The sequence below is a fragment of the Danio rerio genome, chromosome 1, assembly GCF_052040795.2.
Source record: "Danio rerio strain M-AB ecotype USA chromosome 1, GRCz13ab, whole genome shotgun sequence".
In the NCBI taxonomy this organism is placed as follows: domain Eukaryota; kingdom Metazoa; phylum Chordata; class Actinopteri; order Cypriniformes; family Danionidae; genus Danio; species Danio rerio.
The window spans coordinates 41,716,683-41,739,581 of record NC_141021.1 but is presented as its reverse complement, the minus strand read 5'-3'; the positions used below and the strand labels follow the sequence as shown (position 1 = coordinate 41,739,581).

Sequence of the window (22,899 nt, the reverse complement as noted above, 5' to 3'; positions counted from 1 at the left end):
CCTGTACAACGGAGATAATGCTTTTAAAGGTAAAAGAAATATTTCTTGTGTGGTTAATTAAAATATTGAAACAAAAATAAGATCATTTTTAACTATTGAGTGGCCTTCTACTTAATGCCAAAATGTGATTGACTGTGGGATAAAAGGGTGGAGTGAGAGGATTGTGTCAAGCACTGAGAAAGGCATTGCGCCGAAACGTCTGTGTTTTGTATCTCCTAAGAATGTAAAATAAAGCTGTGTTTTGTATGTCCTAAAATGTTAAAATATGTAAAATTCTTACGAGATATAAAGTATCTAAAAGTATTCTTAAAGTATTCGTATTCATAAAGTATTCTTAGGCTATATAAAGTAATTATTTAATGAGTGCGAATCATGACCTTTTAAATAATATTATTACAAGATTGAAGCACCAAAAATGTAAAAACCACAAGCGCGCAGTGCAAACTTCATTACTGAATGTGATTTAGCTTTTTTGGCCTCAAAATCACATGATAAAAACTCACATTTGGTATGCTACAGTTATTAAGATAAAATTGCAAGTAAAAAACAAACAAACAAAAAACAGTACTTCTGATTTTCCTCGGTGAAATAAACTTGCAATTCTGACTCTTCTCACAATTTTGACAAATTTTCTATTAAATCTCACAATTGCCATTTTCAAGGTCCAATTTTAAGAAGAAAAATGACATTTTCTTGCAATGACATGTTATAAAGTCAGAATTGTTAAACAATAGCTGTTTACCATGTTGCGCATAAAAGACATGCGAATAAAGCAGTGGTTCCACCCAATGAGTCGAAAAGAACAAAATCGTCTCTTCCGGATTAACTAGCGGCAAATATCGAAATAAAAATGTAATTTGCTCCGGTAGAAGAAGCTGCGTCAATCTTTTCTTTATTTAATAAATGGCTTGTGCCTCAGAAGACAAATGCCATGCCGACATGCAATGAATATAAGATGGTGTTTGATGGCATGAGACACAGAGCAAGAACGCTTTTGAATCAGGAAGTAATTAATAAGATAATAAGACTAATACTGAAATGGTTAAGGCGTTTTAGAATGACAAAACAACATTTTAGATGTTTTACAATGTGCTCGGCCCGCTGGTATGTCCATTCACACACATTTTTATCATCACATGATCACTTGACTTTTTTGTATTTTGTATTTTTGTGTAAACTAAGTGTTTCCATCTCAGTTTATGCACATCAAACACACCAAAATAATCAAGCTAAACATCACCAGAGTTGTAATATAAAATATACTTCAGTCGTGCCTTCCTCATGTAGTAAAATCTTGCAAAATAAGCGTGTTATCGCTTTAAGATACAGACCAAAAATGAACAAAAAATAAATAAAAATCTCCAAACTAAATCATGATCATCCATCTCAGCTTAACAAAAGTAAAGTTTCGCTCAATACATAAAGACGAAATAAGAGCTAAACTATTATATTCATTCTTAGGTTTGCATTCAGTTGCTTTGGTAAAAGAAACTTAAATGATTTGTATAGAAAACATCCTCTCTCCTTCCCAAAGGAAATGGATTTCTCCCTTTTCAGTAGAGCACTGTGCACAGCCCATTGTACAATGCCCAGGAAATCAATGCAAGTTTTTCACTCTGATTTGTTCTTTTTCTTTCCCTCCTTTAACACACACACAAGCACACACCTACGCCCACACAAGCAAGGCTCACAACCCACACACACCTGATGTAACCTGGCAGACAGTGCCAGCAGAGTGAGCCATCAGAGGGAGAGCACGGCCGGTCTAAAGCATCTCCCAGCTGGCTGCGTGTGCTCGGCCCGTCTGGCTGGAAGCTACAGATTAATTAACAGTGTGCCATGAGAGCACCGAAAAGTGTGTGTGTGTGTGTGTGTGTGGAGGGGGCGAGGTGTGTGACATTCAGCCCAGCCTGCTCACACACCCGGCAAGCTCTGGATCACACGTCTTTCCGCCCTCGCCATCATCATCATGGCCTCACGCTCTCACCCCGTCTGCTCGGTGACCGCCGCCAATCGCCTCCAAATTAGGACAGATAATGATACAGCATTTTCAGAAAAGTACAGCAGAAGCACAAGAACAGTGACTCCTGCAATATATAGCAACTGTGAAGAACTTTTTATATATAAAAACATTTACAGTCATGCATAACTCCCAGGAGAGTCAATGTACTCACTATGGTGTTGATTTAATGCTGTATTGCCCTTCTTTCTTTTTTTGGACTACAAAAAGAGAAACTTTGTCTAAAAAATGTCCTGACCATGATTTTCCATATAGCGGTAGTAAATAGCAGCCTAACTTTAAATAGACAGCTTTTTTATAAAATAGTGTTGTAAATAAATGAGAAATTATATGAGATTTCTGTAGCTGCTATACACGCAGAAGAGGAAAAATTAATAATAAAAACGTTTCAGTCCGTCTGACATTTGAAAGTGAAAATGACTGAAAATTAAATTAAAAGTTTAATTAAAAGTGAAGTTGCGGGTGCTAAAATAACTGATCATAAACATACTGAAGCAGCTTGGAAAACACTTCTATGAAATTTGACTTTATTTAAAGTTCATATTGACTCATACGTTAGGTATATGTGCCAAATCGGTAAAGAATAGAACTACTGTTTATGTTTAGACAAATTTAAAGCAAAATAAATGCAGCCTAATGCTGATCTTTATCATAGTACGCTCAGGAAAATAAAAGACCGCCAAATTTAAAGCATTATTAAACACTAGTCGTGTCCTGCTTTTATTGTGTTTGGCTTCCCAGAGGGACCAGTCAGATTCCTTGCAGACCCCAGAACACAAGTTTACACAGAAACAAGTTTTTCATCAAGCATTTTAAAACAGGCTTGACACTTAAACATGGTTACTTGCTGTTGTGATTAACACAACAGTTACATTATTTGTATTTGGATATTGTATTTGTGTGTTGTATTTCTATTTACCTTAATTTTGTACAACTTTCTTTTTCTAGGTGAGAAAAAGGTCAGAATAAACTGTGGCACTAACAGTTTCATGAACAGTTGTGCCAGCCTGATCTCACGAGAAAACGTAAGTATTTTACATTTTGCCAGTTTAGTGGCTAATTCGTACGAATTCGTACGAGTTCAGTCGTACGAAATGGTACGATTTTAAAAAGGAGATGTGGCACTTAACCCCACCCCTAATCCCCAACCATCATTGGGGGATAAGCAAATCGTACTAAATAGTACGAATTAGATTGTACGAATTCATACGAATTAGCCACTAAATGAAAAAGTTACGAATTGCCGTGAGATTGTGTTGGTTGTGCATAAAGAGGTCGAGTCAAGGTCAGTTAAGGTTTAAAAATGTATTTTCTAAATGATAAAAAAAATTATAAAATATAATAAAACATATGATACCAATGAAGAATAAATGACAATGTGTAAAGGGTTTTCTTATATAATGATACAAAACATTGGTTTACTAGTGCTCCTTAACATCAAAATGATTGATGTCTGGCTAGTGAAATCTAAAAACAGACAAGCTTTACAATCCTAGATAACAAACATGAATTCCAGAGTTTCAGCGTCTTCAGATTGTTAGATCAGATGTAAGCAGTAATAAATATTTAATGTCTGGCAATTGTTTTATGGCAGAAATGCGAAACAACCAACATTAATATTCAGTGATCCAAACACAACTGGATTTTAATTTGGTCGTTTTTGAAATGAAAACTCTGAATTAAACGTGACAAGCCGTATGTGACAATTCTGCACATTATTATTATTATTATTATTATTATTATTATTATTATTATTATCATTACTAATATTATTATTATTTTAGAATATAAATATTATTTTCTTAAATTATTTTGAAAAAATCTATATTGGTAATTCTGGAGTCATTAAAAAGAATAACTAAATCACAAAGTTATTAGATAAATAAATAATTAATTAAATAAATAAATAAATAAATAAATAAATGGATGGATGGATGGATGAATGAATGAATGAATGAATGAATGAATGAATGAATGAATGAATGAATGAATGAATGAATGAATGAATGAATGAATGAACGAATGAATGAAAAGATAAGATAATAAGATAATAAAAATACATCCAGTCAAGATGTAAAAAGTCAGCAGGCTAGACTTCATCAGCCTCCCTAAAACACTGTTAAACATCAGCAGCTATAACAGAATCAGAACTGAAAAATCAGAGCACATCACACCAGTCCTGAGATATTTATACTGACCTCCAGTAATATTTAGAATCAATTTTAAAGTACTGTTAACTTTCATAAATCACTCAATGACCAAAGACCTCAATAAACTGAATATGCTCATCAAAAATCAACCAAAAAGATAATCAAATAATCATGATCAAGTCGGTTAAAAATAGGTGAGTCTGCTTTTAGCCATTATGCCGCCCGCAGCTGGGACCAGCTTCCAGAGAAGATCACATGTGCTTCAACAGTAGGAGCTTTCAAATCTAGACTTAAAACACATCTGTTTAGCTGTGCTTTCATCAGACTGATTGCACTATAGGTTTTGAAGCTTCCTGTTTTTTAAAATTTCTGTAACTGTTTCAATAGATATTGCATTTTTTTTTACTTTTTTTTTATTTGCTTTGGCTGTTCATTTGGTTGTTATGCTTCTCTTATAATTATGTTATTATAATACTTTAAAATACTTTAAATTAACATTGTGAAAAAAATAAACTAGCCTTTTCTTTCGTCAAATCCATTTGTACACTTTAATTGCTTAATTCCTTTACTAAGGTAATTACTTTAAAGGTCACTGCCTTTGATTTCACAGGTTTACTATTTATATACTTACTTGTTTCCTTTTTTTTACTATCAAAGTCTCTTCTGAAACAGACCTGCGGGTCATTTCTGGATTGCAACCCCACTAGTTCACAGATTTAGTGACAACAAAAACACAAATTCTAACTTTTCTACAAATCTGAAAGCAACAGGGGCATTTCTACAGGTTTGCAAATACAAGTACACTGTTGTGTCCAAAGCAACAAGCAGAAAAACATATTTTTTGTTCGGCTTCAATGGGGGCTAACGGGGTTCAAAGAACACTCAGGCGAAAATGACAGAGGAAATATCTAACCCATTCTGAATTTGCACATCAATAGAGAGACAAATCGAGCGTCCTCTCTTTCTCCTGTAATATATACAATAGAGCGAGCGGCAGTTCAGCTGTGACTGAAACCTGAGATACATGTGCTCCGAATCATCGGGCAAAAGACTGTCCCTGCTACCCTCTCAAAATCTTTCGCAACACCCATTCTCATTAGAGGGATGGAAAAACTTGGGCAATGGATCGATGTTTTCATTTTTCAAGTGCTTGTATCCATTAGACGGGTAAAATTCATCCATCAAGCAAATTCCTTTCTGGTTAGGCCCTGTCGCTTTAACAAGTAGCGAGCTCAATGTGCAAGATGTATTGCTCTCCATTTCACTAACCTTCATTACGTCTTTCATGTGTCTCTCACCCCCTCCTGCTATCTCTCTCCTATGGAACAGCAACGAATCTGATTGGTCGGAGATTCTACCTGCCATGTTCTGGAGCGCGCAGTGCAAGCAGTGAACCTTCACATTAATTCAAACGCCTTTTTTACAGAAATCTTTCAGCATGAATTATATATGACAACCCCTTTTACTTCCTCACTTAGGGGAAAATATAATTCTATAATTTGGTGGTTTTCATATGGTATTTAAAGCAATATTGAATGGGCCTTCCTGTAAAGCTGAAACTAATGGGAAAAGGGGGTTAGTGCATTCCAAAAGTAAGTGCTCATAAAGTTATGTTGAAACACACATAAATTACAGTGGCAAAAAATTTCATCACAGCCATTAGAAAGACGAATCCCTCGTCTTGGCCTCTCCACCTCCGTGATCTTAATCCAAAGAAAGCTATCAAGAGGACTGTTCTGTTTCAATTCCTAGAGTTAGCGCTCACCAAAAAAGCAAAAAAGGCTTATAAATTATATGGTAAATTACGGAGCACTGAACACTTTCAGGCAACGTATTGCAAGATAAATTTCTCTAGCGTCTACAAAAGAAATGGTCCAGCTGAAAGCAGAATGAGGGGGGAAAAATTAATTTATTTAAATTTTTTTAATAAAATTGTTAATTTAGCCCCCTGAAATGGCCAATGTTTACGTGTAAAAAATAAATAAATAAAATAAAAAACATTAACACCAGCGCGACCTATCCACCTGAGCCGCTGTGAGATCAAGTGGGCGTTTATTTGAATAAAAACCCTGCTTGCTCACAGTCTCTGCTGACAGGGGAGACAAAAGCCTTGCTCCTCTCTTTAATGAACATATCTGCCGTGGAACGCTGCAGCTGGACTTAAAAGGTTACGTGGGGCTGGTCATGCTGGTCACAAAGCTGCGCCCGCAGGAATGCTGAATCCTCTCCAAAAAGCCGAAAGGAGTTGAAGGGGGTTTTTTTTGGACTGGCTGTATCAGTGACAAAAGAGAAGACTGATGGCCTCACCAAGAACCAGAAAGACCTTTGCACGAACCCCTCGTCCGCCACAGGAGAGCACGGTTCATGTTTACATCCCTCCCTCAAACGTCCTCACACACTTATACACAGCGGCCTCCATTTTATTTACTGCGCCTCTCATAAAATATGGATGCCCAACAAGATACTGGAGGACACATGAGAACAAAATGGGAACAATGAAGTATAAAATATCACAGCATCTGGCGCTTGGTGAACTATGACCGCTGACTTGCTCAAATATGTATTTTTCCTTCAATCATTTATTGCTTGGTAAATTATCACTGAGCTAAAAAAAAAATGCCAGTGCATCCCCTGAACAAAAGCATTTCAAATATATTCGCACATTAGTAAATCTGGATGGTCTAAATGTGCGACATATTTATTATTAAAGATCATACAATCACGTGAAAGTGCCTAAAATGGAGTACAAAGCGTACCTGTCTCTTGAGTCCAATGGATCAGGGTGTTAAGAGGTCACTGAAAAAGCAGACTGTCTGTGATGGGACGTCCTCACGCTGTGCCAGCTGCAGCGGAGTGAAGTGCGTGAGAACTTAAAAGGTGAAGCGTCGTAAGGTGGGTGCCGCAAGGTACGGACGAACTGATGACTGACCTGTGCTAGTCTATAAATGTGTCTGACGGCAGGTATGCCCTCAGCCAATCCCAACTCAGCGCCCCGCGAAGGTCGCAGAGGTACAGTACACACAAAGAGAATAAGGGACACACACATTGAGTCATTTGAGAGGACAAGAGCTTCAGGAAGGAATTTATAACTTTGAGAGAACAAACTTTCTAACTTTCAGAGAAAAAAGCCAGGAGAACACATTGCACTTCATAAGTTTTGGGTTAGTGCCGTTTAATTATTTTATTAATTATGGATTTATTTATTTTATATTTATAGAGATAAAATTACTGCGTAACACTAATTTAGACAAAGTATTTATTTAAAATAGAAGTTCAACTTTCTAGTGATGAAAATGTAATTTTCAGATTTTTAAAAATATTTTCAGGACAAAAATGGTTATCAAAAAGTTATATATATATATAGTCTGGTTTAACACAAGAGACTTCTTCAAAATAAAGAGTCCTGTAAATACTATAAATTATGTTGTAAATTACAGCGCTTCATTTATTTTTTGTACATTTCAACACTTCAGCACAAACATACTGACCACAGACTTTTAAACGGTAGCATGTGCATAATTTGAAATAACTTCAATATGAGATAATCCAAGAAACAGCTGTAAAAATGTAAAGTAATATGAGGAACGGATATAACATTCCTGTCAAAACAGACAAGTTCTTTAATATTTAGTCCGCAGTTAACTAAAATCACAGGTGTTCTGGTCTCTTTCAGTGGTGAAGGCACATTAAATGCGTACATGTGCTCTAAAAAACAGTAACGTATGAGCCAAACACACACCGAAAAACATCAGAAATCTGGATTCAACCCCAGTTTATGTCATGTTCTGATCCTTATCCTCCTGTCTCACTTCACTATCCTTTAAATAATGTCTGAAATCCTTTAAAAAGGCACAAATGCTTCAATGAATCAGTTGCCATTGACTACTCATTCTTCCTTTACTATCATACATTTATTTGGCACACAGTATTCGACAGTTGGCAGAGGGCACTCCGCAGCAAATCCTATAGCACAGCATAATATCTCCAAGCCCCCTCGTATAATAACTGTTGTCACATACTAATCTGATGAAATTTACACAAGATACGTTAGATAAAAAAAAAGAATAATAGGAAACAAACAAACAAACAACAGATTTAAGGTTGGAGGTAGAGCCAACTTAAAAGCTGCTGGTTATTTCCCTATTTCACACTCGACAGAATTCACACAATCTTTGTCTTCCGCACTGGTCGCACTGCATATTTCACCAAAAAGACATACGCTTGCATGTCACACACCAGATCCGTCCAACTTTCTTGATGCAACTGGAAATTTATTTATTTGCCAATCCCAAAAGTGTTGCCAGCTCGAGATGGGGGGCTTTGCAGTTTGTTTATCATTGACCATCACAGAGGCGCCAGTGTGAAATAAAGTATTTTTAGATGTTGACATAATGGCTCGAAGAGGGAGGAGACCATGAATTTTTCATAGCGGCTCACAGAGAGAGGTCATTTGCCACTCTTCGCATTAAAAGAGGGGAGAAAAAAAAAACGAATTTCTACAAGGCTGCGAGCTGATTTCACCCCTCTGAAAATAAACTGATCAGCGACCCAAAGACACACAGACACAAAACCCTACTGAACGCTGAAAAAAAGATGGCTTCCCTTGCTGTCCAGCAGTTCAGAAACAAACACACCAACTGAAAACTCTAAATTCCTGGCAGTTGTGCCACTCTCCTCGAATTCCCAGCAAGCATCATCTATTGAACACCGTGCTAGCAAGTTAACGTTATCATTTGGGAGAGGACAATAACAAAAGGTGTCCAGTACAGTAACGTCACACTGTCCAGCAATTCTTTAGTAGCTTCCATGGGAATGGATTTGTTTTGTTGCCTCTAACAGCATTATTAGACAGTTCGCATTTCATTTGACCATTTAACCTCCATTTACAGCTTCGCCTGTCTCTAAAGAGTGGATCCGAACCAGACTGTGTGTCCGTGTGTGCGCCTGTGTATAATCCTATTTGAAGTATTCTCAGCATTCTCAATGCATTGAGCAGTTGAGCATAAATCAGAGTGACAGACTTAAAAGAAAAGGCTTTGCATTAAAGAGTCCAGGTCAAGGGGATGGGTCTTAAACACACACACACACACAGTTCCTTTCTTCTCTGAAATATTAGCACACTCGGAGTGCAAACAGACGAGTGAAAGTGCATCGCTCAAAGTGTCAATTAAGCGGCACATCAATACTTTCATTTTAGCTCCGCGACATCATCTCGTTTGCAGTGTGACATTTTAATCAAGCCTTGCATAGGTCACGCACAACGTACCATCCGGTCATGCAAGTCACAAACATTATTTGCTTCCTCACCTCTTCTCTCCAGAAATGCACCTATGTCACCAACACACAAAGGAACGTCGTAAGAGGCACGAGGCCTGCGCTTCTACGGCTGTCGCTTGGCATGTGCACTCAAGTCAGTAAGCTTTGAGCTGGTGTTAGGTTGCCGGCAGAGTCTTTCTCTTTAAGCATGGCTGGGCAGCAATGAGCCTACTCCAAATGTTACACGCCATTCAGGCCCTGTTGTTGTGTGTGTGTGAGTACACTATGCATTGTCGACTCCCAATTGTTCATGCACTACAATTTAACAAGCAAGTGAATCGGTACCATAATATTAAGCAGGAAATGTGAAGATACGAGTAGGCGCATCCATAAACATGCACACAAACCGGTGTCAAAACAACAATGCCTATTTATCTGCTCCCAATCACTGTGCTGCTGACGATTATTAATCATGTTAGTGTGTTATTGTCTTGAAAATGAAATTATATGAAAATAAATGTTTCTGCAATTAGCTGTCATGCCTCCCATTGACAGGGAATGATTAAAGCGAAGACACTGACTAATTGGGCTTTGAATAATGAAATGATATGTATGCTGACTTTTAAGCAGGTGTGATAGCAGAAGCAACAAGGAGATGATAAAACATCTGGCCATGCCGGACAGGTTCTGTCAATCATTCCAGCCTCTGTGAATCCCATTACCATGACAACCCCCAGCCAATAACATCTGTACTGGCCTTTACCGAGGAAAAGGGGCCACTATATGTGACAATATTAGCATCATTACTGTAAAAAATGGTGCCCTCTTGCAGCTTTTATTTGACGTGAGATCAAACATGCGCATGCTCTCTCCGTCTTACATGCTGTGGCCTGCCGTGGGTCGTATAAAAAAAACTATGTTGTTTCTGTCATGATATAAATGACACTTCAGAGTTTGAAAGTGCTCCTATCAATCACTCCAACTTTAATGTGAAATAATAAAATCAGTTTAAGTTTTTCTGTTGTCCGTTTCTTCTCCCCCTCCCTGTCTCTCAAGTGAACAAAGGCCAAGTTCAAGGCAACATCAAAAATTGATTTCAGCTACACTTCAGATTAGTCAAAGGTCTCAGAGCACACGCACAGGCACGCACACACACACACACACACACACACACACACACACACACACACACACACACACACACACACACACATGCAATCTCTCCTTGTTTTATTACATACCATTTATTCCAGCCTCATATACAAGTCTCTTTGCAAACAAAAATAATCAAACATGCCTGTAATGTTTCTTATTTCATAAAAAATTCAACTTTGAACGTGTATAAACATGTACTCGGACAAAAAGGATACACTGAAGTAATATCTAATTTGCAAAAGACACCCATATTTGTATTTCAAACATTTAACACTACAAATGCACAAGTATGAGCCACATTTTACAATATCACATGACCTTATTGACCTAAACGAGAGTATTTTGATAAAAATGTCTAATGTTTGCTTGAAAAGCAATGTAATAAAATAAAATACATCAACAAAAGCTTCAGTGTAAAAAGTCTAAACTAGTCAGAACAACCAGACTGGAACATGTTTTTTTTTAAAGCTATACTTAAACTATTAAATATTTGGGAGGAAAAAATCATTAAAATATAGAAAGCCAGTAGCTTCAGTGGGAGGCCATGTCTCTGCTTCATTCACTGACTTTAGCGGGAAGGTATTGTACGCTAACATTTAAACAAAAGAGCATTTAGGATGGGCCAGGAATCTTTCACCAATCACTATCGTCAGTATCAGCTTTCAGTGCAATTACAGTACATGGTGATACTTCAGTACCTTGCTCTCTTCTACACTGTTTTCAGTCAGTCAGTGTGTGTGTGTGTGTGTGTGTGTGTGCACGGCGAGTTTCTTGCTTCTTTATCTGTTGAAACACAACCCTCAGGTATGTGTTCATAAGTCAAATCTAACTGATAACATGTTTTAATCCAACTGCTTTCAGAATATAGTTTGAGTGTTTGGATAGTCTACACTTCCTAGATGTGCTTTAGAGGTTTGCTTAAATGATGTGGAGATCAGACATTATTATCGTCACACTTATTTCCTTTAAAGTCACCATAGCGATGTGTTGCAGTCAACAAAGTGCATGCTGTGATGACTTGTGTTACATAAGTAACACATAAATAAATCAACTAATTACATAAACATCACATATTTTCTCTTTAATTTAAGAGAAAAATAAGTTGATCAGAAAACTCTCTCATATGCAAACAGACTTTCCATATAAAAAAAAGAGCTAGAATTGGATACTGAATATGCGCGGTCTCATATTGCAGAAATTCACATATAAGAGAATGTTTGTTTATGAGCGCCGCCTAACAATTTGAATGAATTCTGTAGTTAATCAACCATTGGGCATTCAGTCAGAGGTGGGAATTAAACTAAAACAAACATGAAAGAAGCACACCAATCAAAGAAAAATCACTATGAGCAGTCAAGTTAACCTTTATATATTTTCTGGAGACACAGCTATCTTATGCCATCTTCAGCACAGTGCGAATATGTGAATTGGCCAATGCAGTTCTCAGTAGATTCCCTCAGATAAAGCAGGTCTGTATGAAACTCTTACAAACACCTTCAACACATGTAATCTGAGCAGAGGGATTTTATACCAGTGTTTACTTGTATATCAACAACATGTCAACATTTGTAATCTATTTATGTTTTATATTATTTTTAATATTCTGACTGTAAAACAATCTTATTTATTTTGAAGAATTTAAAATTAGTTAAACTTTTAAGTTATTAAGTTATAAATGCTGTTGGTATGGCGTTTGTGTACTATTTATTATTTCTGTGTATTTTACATTTACATAATTTAGTTTTTATGCATTTACTGATCTGCCCTCTTTATCACACACCTGCAACACATTGTTTAATTTTATCATAATTACTATAAATACAGGCAACTTGTCAGAGACGTTAACTATGAACTGCTATTTTTCATGACAGCTTCAGTTTCGTTTATGCTTTTTTAAAGCTTTTAGTCTGTGCATGCGCATTTTTAAATATACAGAGAGACTGAACAGTCAAACAGATGGAGTTAATAAAGTCAGCACACTTATTGAAATACAGTGAGGATTACAAGCACTGCACGTGGATACATTTACAACCTGTGTGCGCCTATGACCCTTTTTTTGCTAAATTAAATACTTAAAACAGGGCATTTGCGCGACAAACTCATTTTCTTGATATATCCGTTTTATTAAGAATACATTTTAATTAATTAATAACGCAATATTTAAAGTAAAATACAATGTAGCCCACCCTTATTCATTTTGTAGTGTAAAAGCGCAAAAGTATTATATGTAGAAATGATTGCTGGCAAAAACTGAGGCCATCGGGTCTCTTACCTGCTGTTGACGTGTTTCAGCATCCCATTGACAAAACTTCGCTTAACGGCGACCAACTTCTTCGGTGAATGACAAAAGATAAAAATTGTTTCTAACAAAAGCAAGTCCTCCTATAGCTCGCTTTTAACAGCAACTTCCGTCCCAGCGATAGTCCGGAGAGCGCGAGAGTCACTCAAATGTTGACAGACAGATGTTTCTATCTCCTCTCCAAACGCACGGAGTAAACGGAGACTGACCAGGGGTTGATGGATGTGCCCGGCGCTCATGTGTGTATCTGCCGAACAACAGCCGCCACCGTCCGGATACGCCGAGCAACGGAGTTGCACGAGCAGCCGTTGTTTCCTCACAGAGCTACAAACAAACAAAGCCGGGAGTGCGCACGTACATGTCTACCTGAAAGCACTTCCAGAGTATACAGATAATTCGAGCAATAAGTGTGTTTCCTCGGCGGCGTGGATGCGAAGCGCTGCCGGTCCCCCCGCTGCGTCCAATCAGTGCGCTATGTGTCTGTATCCAGCACTGGATCAGTGATAAATGAAGGGTCATCCATGACTAACGCCGAACCCTGATGAATGACTTTCACAAGCTCGTCGTCGTCATCATCATCGTGTCTCTGGCTGATAGCGACTGTACGCAGCAGCGCATGGGTTTGGCTCTGTTTTACGTTTTCATTCGGGATGCGAAGTTCATTCTCACGGAGAAGCAGCAGCAGCAGCAGGAGAACAGCGCGTGGAAGTGGTGTTATTTTGCATGCTAAAAGTTGCACTAAATTTTAACCGAAAACATGAGAGTAGAGAGGACACCACAGCATGTGCTAAATAATACAATTATAGATAGAAGATTTACAGTTTATTATTAATTTATACTAAAACAAAATGGCAGCTTCCAAAACTTTACTGTATTGTGATCATTTGAAAAAAAAAGGAAAATGGGATATTCAGATAGCATTTTCAAATCATGATAGCAAATTTTATGTTGTTAAATTATGTCATTGAATTAAATATACTGAAATATTTCAGCTACTTTATTTATTTATTTTTAGAATATTTAACACTGAACACAAAGTGAATGTAACATTTCCTGATTAATGTTACATAGAAAAATATTTTGGTCCCACTAAAGGTAAAATTGAATAAACTAAACAGCACCTTGCTGTATTTAAATACAAAATATCTTCACTATAAGACAATTAGCAAATTTTATTTTAGAAAAAAACTCATTTTAAATATTTCACAGTAAAAATACATAGAATAATTTTACTTTATCCCATCCATGTTTTATTATTATTATTATTATTATTATTATTATTATTATTATTAACGTTTATAGCGTAGCGCATTGCACTAACCTCCATTGCATATTCCATTGCAACCTTATTTATGGGATTTTTAATAGTATTTTTAAGAAGTCATTGCAGGTGCACATGACTACAGTATTGCCATTTAAGCACCCATATACAGTACTTCGTTCCTCCTATTCAACATAAACCTCAGTAAGGTAATAAAAGCCCGGTTATATTTTTGCAACAATATCAGCAAACCGTTAACTAAATAAATGTGCAGACATAAAATATAGATCGGGATGGAAATTATTTTATTGTGCAAGAAGAAAAGACTATGGAGTGTTTATGACAAGTGGACAAAACTTGCTTCCGTCGGAGCCCTTATCACCCTGTCTCTGTTTACTGTATTCAGGCCAGTACAATACTACTACTACTACTACTACTACTACTACTACTACTAATAATAATAATAATAATAATAATAATAATAATTATTATTATTATTATTATTATTATTATTATTATTATTACTATTATTATTATTATTAATGTATAGACAATAAATACTTAAAGCAGATTCCATTTTTATGTATACAATTAAATTACAGAAACTATAAATTCTCATTTTATTCAGAGACAGAGTTAAACCACATAAAAAAGAAACAACCTTAAAACAAAGTACTTCCATACCGAAATTAAATGAAAAGTGCATTGATAGTCTTGTAAGGTAAAACTGGCAGTGCCACGAAAGCAAACCTCTGATTCTCATCTGACCTCATCCACCTGCTCCGTGCGCCTACATTGGTGAAGTTCAAACATTTCCTCAAAGTCCTGTGAAGCTTAGTGACTGCACATGACTTTGAGTGAAAGGAGCAGCAGCTGCAATTTTAGCAAGTTTTGGTGCCTGACCCAGCTTAACCCAGAGTGGGGATCTTCTCGGTTAAAAACACCTGAAGAGATGCTCAGCCTTCACTTCATGCAGACAGGAGAGCACTCAATTACCCTCTACCAAACTCACGCAAATTCACCGTATCCTTGTTTCTATGGCAGGTTTCTATTTCCGTATTAGCCCTGGAAAACATTTCTTTCATTTCACATTTCACACATTCTGAAGATGACTGTTTGATTTTTAAGTTCACAGCATGTTTGCAACTTAGTAGGCAGAACAGTGCAAACATGTTTTGCTTTAATATGTAAAAAAAAAAAAAAAAACCTTCGTTTATTTAGACATTTTGCAGTAATTCATAAATCATACGTCAACACTGACGGGTTTAAGAAGCCTGGCTTAAATGTGCTGAGCTAAATGAATGTAATCAGGTCTTCTCCTCAAGTTTCAGTCAGGATTAATTGCAGAGTTACTCTGTAAATGATATGAATTATTAATTCCGCTGACACCCAGAAGAACAAAAGTACAAGGGAGTGGTATGTCGGCACAATCTAGGGCTTGTGCTGAAGGCTGTGGTATATTTTTGAACATGAGGGAGCCGTTTACCTTTGCACTGGAGGATAAGTGACTATATAACACTCCTGTGCAGAAATCAAAATCGCAACAACTACCGCAAGATGGAAGCTTTAAGTTGTAATTCCAGGTTTTATGCACAATTTAATTGTTCTGTGGAGGATCACCATATTACCACAGGCTCGTTTTGTATTATTTATGTTTTAACTTTCCCCATAGTTTGTTCTGAGTATTCAAATATATAAAATAAACAAGTAGTAATAATTCTCTTTGTCGGTAAATGTGATGCAAGCAAGTAGCAACATACAGCCCAATATTAAGACAACTATCTCAAACCACACTGTATAGTTGTATAATTCCATGGATATGCTCTTTGAAATATTCTTTTAACCAAATTTTAACTCAAGCCCAAAATTAGCATGTACTGAACTTTGCATATTTATACAGAATTGTTTGAAAACCCCAACAATCTTATTTAATACTAGTCTTTTTAAACATGCTAACAGGTATGTTTATATCCATTTCCCCACAAATGAAAGGAATGCTGAATAGGGATAGCATAACGTTTTTATTGTTATTATAAATATTATTCAATAATTAAAAAAGAATAATAATTAAAGTTTTTATTTTTACAGTTTTTAATTTTTGGGAAACTTTTTTTCATGTTGAAATACTGATTGGATTGTGAATTTATCTATCGCAGTCTTGGTTTTATTTGTGTGACTAAAATATAACATATAGTTCTCCAAGTATAGTGCTCCATTTCATTTTACTATTTTGCTACATAGTAAAAACAACAACAACATAAACACACCACTAGTATACATATATGCAGAACATTTATAACAATATATACTCTGTACTGTATATAATTGCAAGTGAAACTCTTTACATCACTCATAAATAACAAGCCATTTAGACGTCATAAACATTAGAGCTTTCTATTTGACTGCTCAGAACCATTATAACAGGTATCAGCCGTAGGCCAAATTCAACATGGGAAACTTCACTTACGTTCAGGCTTTGCATTAGAAGCCTCTTTCAATAAACAGAATGGTTATTTTGCTCTTCAGTCCAGACTTCCCATTTATCAAAATCAATCCGCATGGAGCCTCTTCTCTAAACACAAAGGGAACTAAATTTCCAATGAAATGAAATGTTAACAAGGTAATCAAAACAAAAAGTGTTGTAGTGGCGTTCGGGTAGATTTGGGGTAGAGGTGGGGGGTCCGGTGATAAAATAGGTAAATAAATAAATAAGAGGATGAAAGATAAAAGGACCCCTGGTGTTCTAGATGAGCTCCAACCAAACAGAAATCATTCATACCATCTGTGAGATAAACCCAAAATTAACATCATCAAAGTGTCTCGTCTCCCCCTGCTTTCACCCTTCATCACTTCCTCTCTCACTCTAGCTCCCGTTTTCCCTTTCTCCCTCTGCAGGACACAAACACCCCCTCGAACACAGCCCAATTTTCTACCCACAGCAAAACATGCCCATGGTCCAACCCGCAGCCGTGCATACACTCACACACCTGGGGGTCCAGATTGGAGAAACCCAGTCCAGGATGCAGATCCATTCACCTGCTGCACAGAGGAAGTGAGCGCACTGACAAAAACATGGAGTTTTCGACTTGTTTCCCTTCAGGCCCCAGATTTTATACAGGACATCTTAATTAGTCTATGAAACAAAAAAAAAAAAAGGTTTTAAAACGAGTAGAGTGTGCATACAAAGTTTGGGGGCAGTAAGATTTTTATTAATATGCTTATTGTAACACTTTTATTCAGCCGGGACACAATGAATACTGAAGACATAATGGTACAAAAACTGTGTTAAAGCTATGATTAATAATTAAAAAATGTTATTTTTTTTTAACTTTTTTTTAAACAATTAATCATAAATAAACAACTAATAATGTTTCCACAGAAAAAAATAAGCAACTCAAATGTTTTCAAAAAGTGTTATGATGATGATGATGAAGTGTTCTGCAAAACAATATGATGATGAAGACTGGAATAATCACTTCAGATTAGCCACATAAAATTAAGTAAATACATTTTTAAAAAATTAATTAAATTTAGAACATAGAGAAAATCTTAACATACTGTACATATAGACAAACTTTACATGAAATAAACACATATTATTTAAAGTAACAATGTATTAAGTATTATGCATCACCATCATCAATTCTAAGAAATAATGCCACATTAAAGACTGGAGAAAGAATGACCACACCAAATACAAAACAAATATACCAACATCAATTTTAACATAATAACATTAGCATATATAGGGATTTCATATATCCAGGGTAGACAACATACCAATTATAAAAATAATTAAATACAAACCCAGTTACCATAGAAGTGCAGTCTGTTTGGCACTGTGACATAAAAAGGGGAACACTCTCACAGCCTTGTTTCCATGTGTATATTTCAGCTATGCTTAACAGATATAAGAACAAAACATTTTCACTCTGGTAATGTTTATTAACAATATTTTTTTTCCAGCATTCTTGATCAAACACAACTATTTCTAGGTCGCAATCCACTAAACAAAAGTAGCAGCAGGATGCCTGTTCCATTGAAATCCCCATTTCTTTGGTGCTTGGCCCAATGTGTATTTAACTGTGCGTGTATGTGGACATGTGTGTGTGCGTGAGAGAGAGAAAGATGTCCACCGACCAGTCAGTGCCTCTGGGCCGGCCTCGAGTAGGCAGCACATTCTGGCAGTGACAGACCCTGACTCCGCTCCATGCTTGACTACATACAGTACAGACCATCCACATTCCCTGAGTGTCCGCCAATGCAAAACTTCCCTCTTGTCCTGCACGCTGACAGACACTCAGCTGGCGAGCACAACTCACTGCACCAGAATAGCAGATTAAAAGCAGAGGCGCTGAGCTCTGCGCGTGACGGCTATGCTGATACCTGAATCCTACCGTTGACGCCAATTGTCCATAATACATATTAATGCATATCTGCGTCACTCGTTCCTCCACACACATGCGCTCCTCATCTAATCATTGTCTGGAGCATGGATGAGTGGGAGTGTCTCAGTTTTGGCACATAGTCAACCCAAAATAAAACATCTGACATTTTTATATAAATTTTTTTTCCTAGTTTATTTATTTTTTTTACTAGTGGGTGCTATGACTGTAGTGTTATAGTTCATTTATTCAAAGAAGGACAGCAAAATAATATAAAGTGTGACAGTATTTCCAACAATTCTTAACACAGTGGCCTACAAATCAACAGGAACTGCTTTTGCAGCGAATCTGGAACAATTTTGAAGATTGATCAGATTTGCATGAATCGGGTTGACAGCGTCAGGAGACTACAAAGCTGTCACTGAGGATAATGGTGGCCCCCAAAAAAAAGCATTAATAGTAGTGTCAATGTTGTCAAACTAACAGTTATCTGAATAATCTCTTGATTGTTATCTAATAAAAGCAGTGCCTTTCTATCAAAGTTATCTGACATCATCAAGATGAATTTGTTCTTCCACAGAGTTCTTGTCATGTATTATTATCATTTTCAAAACTATCATGAATAAACTGTGATGATGTAAAAAATAAAAAAAAATATTTTGAAGGTGTCTGAATATATTTTGGTTTGACTGTATGCATGCTAGGACGGTGCTGTGAGAAATCGCCCTCCACCCCCACCCGCCTCCACAGGAGCATCCCTCACACGGCCACTGAAGTGTTAGGACGAGTCAATGTCATCCCTTTCTCTTTCTCTCTAGGCTGCGAGGTCCCCCTCATCTCCAGCCAACTAGGGCATAGAACTGGAAACCTCCAGATGTGTCATGTGACCACTGGGCTCTGCAGATGCACATCACTGGTTATTTCACTATGGGGGGCTACGTGTGTTCGTGTGCCAGAGAAGCTTGCCGGATATCGGGTACACAATGCTGTATAAATAATATTAATGTAGTTGCATGCTAGAAATGCGAACTGAGTGTACTTTGCAGGTGCCTATATAGTGAACGCATCAAAGGGTGTTTTTTGATAAGATGTGAAGCAGACGGTGGGTGCATAAAGCTTCTGTGTAGACAGATGGATTAAAAAAAAGTGTTTGTGTGCATGTACAAAACAACATTCATATTATTTTTCCACAAAACTACTGCTAACAGAAAACATCTGTAGTTGCCTGAAAAACATACTGGAGTAATTAGGGAAGGGGAAAGGTTGCAGTTTTGGCTGCATGAGCGGTAGGGATTTAACTTATTATTTCTTTATTTCTGTGGTTGAACAGTTGATGCTTTTTGGCAAAGCTGATTTTTTCCTATGACACTACATGAAGTAGCAGGTAATAATACACTGAAATGCATTTAATAAATGTTGAAACAAGAGAGATATCTAAGTTTAACTGATATTTGTGCTCAGTTTTGGTTAAGAATACATATTAGAAAATATAAAAATACAATGTGAAATTTTAAATTAAGACTTCTTTTCAGATCCAGTAAACATTCAGGATTGCTAATTTTGTGACACAACAAACATAAATCCAGCCTTAATTCTCATCTTCTTAAAAATGAAGTCAAGTTTTGGACTTAAAAAAAGAAAGGGTAACACTATAATTACACACTGTGCATTGTTTATTAAGCACTAAGAGTTAACTCATTATCTGTTAAGCATTAACTCCACATTAACAGATGCTTGGAAACTACAAATGCTCTATTCTTGACTTAAAAGCACATTTATAATGGGTGTATTGATTGTATTTTCATACTTTGTAAATGATAATTTTGCATTACTGAATTGAGTATTGCATCATTTACAAACCAGTTATTTTAAAGAAATCGCTGAATTTTAGAGATTGTTCAGAATGAGTTGGTAAATGATTAATAAACTATTTAAATTGACATTCATATATCTTACTATTCAGGCATAATAGTCTATTATATTATAATATAGTCAATTTGTATGTAAAAATGTTTTAAGTCAACATCATCCAGTTTTGTGACCTAATCTAAAGTGAGGACTATTCATGCTTTATAAATAAATGACAATTAAAGGCTCAGTCATATTCTAAACAGGAAAAAAAAAGAGAAAATAAATGACTTTATTAATTTCTGTTCATTAGAAGAAACACAAATAAAACTGTATCAAATGAAAAATAAATCTTTGCAATCTTAACTAAAATAAAATGACGTTGCAGCTTAAACATCGCTATATAACATTGAAATGTTGTATCAAAATATACTTTAATTTAAAAAAATATATACTTTAATATACTTTAAATATACTTTAATATACTTTATTAAATATACTTTAATATACTTTAAATATACTTTGATATACTTTAAATATACTTTAATGTTAAATTATTTTATTGTTGTTGTTTTATTCAATTTTATGTCATATTTTGACACCCCTGCTATTCAGCAATGTTTAAACTTACAGTAACCTACAGTAATTGAACTTTTTAGATAAGACTGCAAAGATTTAATGAGCTTTTATTTGTCATTTATTAGCGATTTATAAAGCATAACTAGTCCTCACTTTAGCTTCGGTCACAAAACAGGATGAAGTAGAGTTAATAAAGCATTTATTAACATACAAATTAACTATAAGTATATGCCCGCATAATAATATATAAATGTTGAATTTAATAGTGTATTAATCATTTAATAACTCATTCTGAATGATCTTAAAAACCAACAACTACTCTTAAATACAAATGACGTGTAAATAATGCAATATTTCATTTATTCATGAAAAATTAATCAGCAACAAAGCATGAAAATACAATCATTAAGCTAATTATATATGTCAAGACATTATTAGTCAAGAATAGAGCATTTGTATCTGTTATAAACTGCTTACTAATGAGTATTATTATAGAGTTATTGCCCAACAATTAATGAATTCACTATTTGCTAATACTTAATAAATGATTCATAATGTGTAAATATAAATGTGTTACCAAATAAAGAAAGCAAGAAGTAACATTTAGAATAATGCAATTAAGTTAACCTACAAATCTTACAACATATCTTAACTAAATAATTAATTCAAGCTGTCTGAATTACAATGAGGATGTATATAAATAAGCCTAAAAAGAGCTGATGTTTTCCTTTTACTAATGAGGTTTATAAAGAATATGCTGAAATGTGTTGTTATTAATGTTCTAGTGACCATTAGGGTTGTCATCAGTAGTGGAAAATGCAGTAGCAATGTTGTCTCCGCTTCCCTTTTGATTGTCCAGAGCTCAATATCATATAGCTCATACAACAAAATTCAAGATTTATGCGTTGCCCTACCACAGCACCTGAAGTACATAGGGGGGAAAAAAAGGGAATAAAAATCTGTATGAAATTTTAAAAATTGCTTTTTGTTGTTACACATATAAATAATGTAGGAGACCTTTCAAAGACCCTCTTCAAAACAGAAGTTCTTTTTTCATCAGGATGTCCGTACTAAAAGTCTTTGTATACAATGTGAAAGTGTTGCAACATGTTTTTTATTTGTTATATATGTTACTTTATGTTTTATTGTTATTGTATATACACCATATTCTATTATTATTACAAATATAGAATACTAATAACAATAATATCTGAATATCAATTTGTATTCATGTAATAAAACTATACTGTACACACATTTGAAATCATAGTCATATGGCTTTAAAAGAGGCTGTGTGCAATCTAGTACGCCCATTCAGTTTACCAAACTGAGCTTTTTAATAATATAGTTGCAGTGGGCAAAGAAAATCGTGTGCTTCACGACTACATTCACTGTTGCGATGCATGCGGCTGCCCTGTGTGCTTTAGTCGCACTGCTCGATGTATCATGCACAAGCCATGATGAATTCATTCCCTTTATTCTCTGACCTCCATCAATTTGACAATATCGCACCATATTTCATGGCTGACCCCATCTGCAGATACAGGTCCATGCTGTACCTACAGCTGAATTGAGGAGAGCAACAAGAGCAGCTGATTAATTTAACCTGTTCCTGCTCTACCTGGCACATGTTGCCTGACGGCACTTGATGAAATGCATCCATTCTCACTCTCTTTTCTCCTCCTTAGATTACTGTTGAGATATTGGAACTCTCAGACAATGATTCCAGCCTCTCTCTTTGACCTCCACAGCTTTTCTGGTTCCTCTTTTTCACCCCTAGAGTCTTATTCCTGGGTTTGTTGCACTTTGAAACTTGATTGGATTTTCGGTTTGATTGTTTTTTTTTTTCTTTTCTGTATATTGAGGTCTCGCTCTTTTTCAACTGTCTGTCTCACACTTTGTTCTTCATTAACCCGAGCAATCAATACAGCATCTTAGAGTCAATC

General features: G+C 35.8%; 1 protein-coding gene and 1 long non-coding RNA gene across 25 annotated transcripts in view; one reads left to right on the top strand and one right to left on the bottom strand.

Moving 5' to 3' along the window:
- Positions 1-22,899, bottom strand: part of tenm3 (teneurin transmembrane protein 3) — a 971,756-nt gene that overhangs the window by 378,897 nt on the left and 569,960 nt on the right. For 12 of the 23 annotated variants that reach the window (XM_087235141.1, XM_087235100.1, XM_087235102.1 and 9 more), the window contains exon 1: positions 12,854-13,427. The exons of 10 other annotated variants lie outside the window; for them this stretch is intronic. The gene's annotated coding sequence lies outside the window, so the exon portion shown is untranslated. Of the gene's footprint in view, positions 1-12,853; positions 13,428-22,899 lie in introns of those variants that run through there. One more of the 23 variants, NM_001365543.1, reaches the window with a different exon arrangement.
- LOC141386130 (uncharacterized) lies at positions 11,304-20,641 on the top strand. Of its 2 annotated transcripts, none has more exons than XR_015476746.1 (3): positions 11,304-11,385; positions 17,037-17,193; positions 19,345-20,634. It is a non-coding gene; the product is annotated as an uncharacterized LOC141386130 (long non-coding RNA). The 2 variants fall into 2 exon arrangements; XR_015476745.1 differs by lacking the exon at positions 11,304-11,385 and adding an exon at positions 11,951-12,050 and having other exon boundaries at positions 19,345-20,641.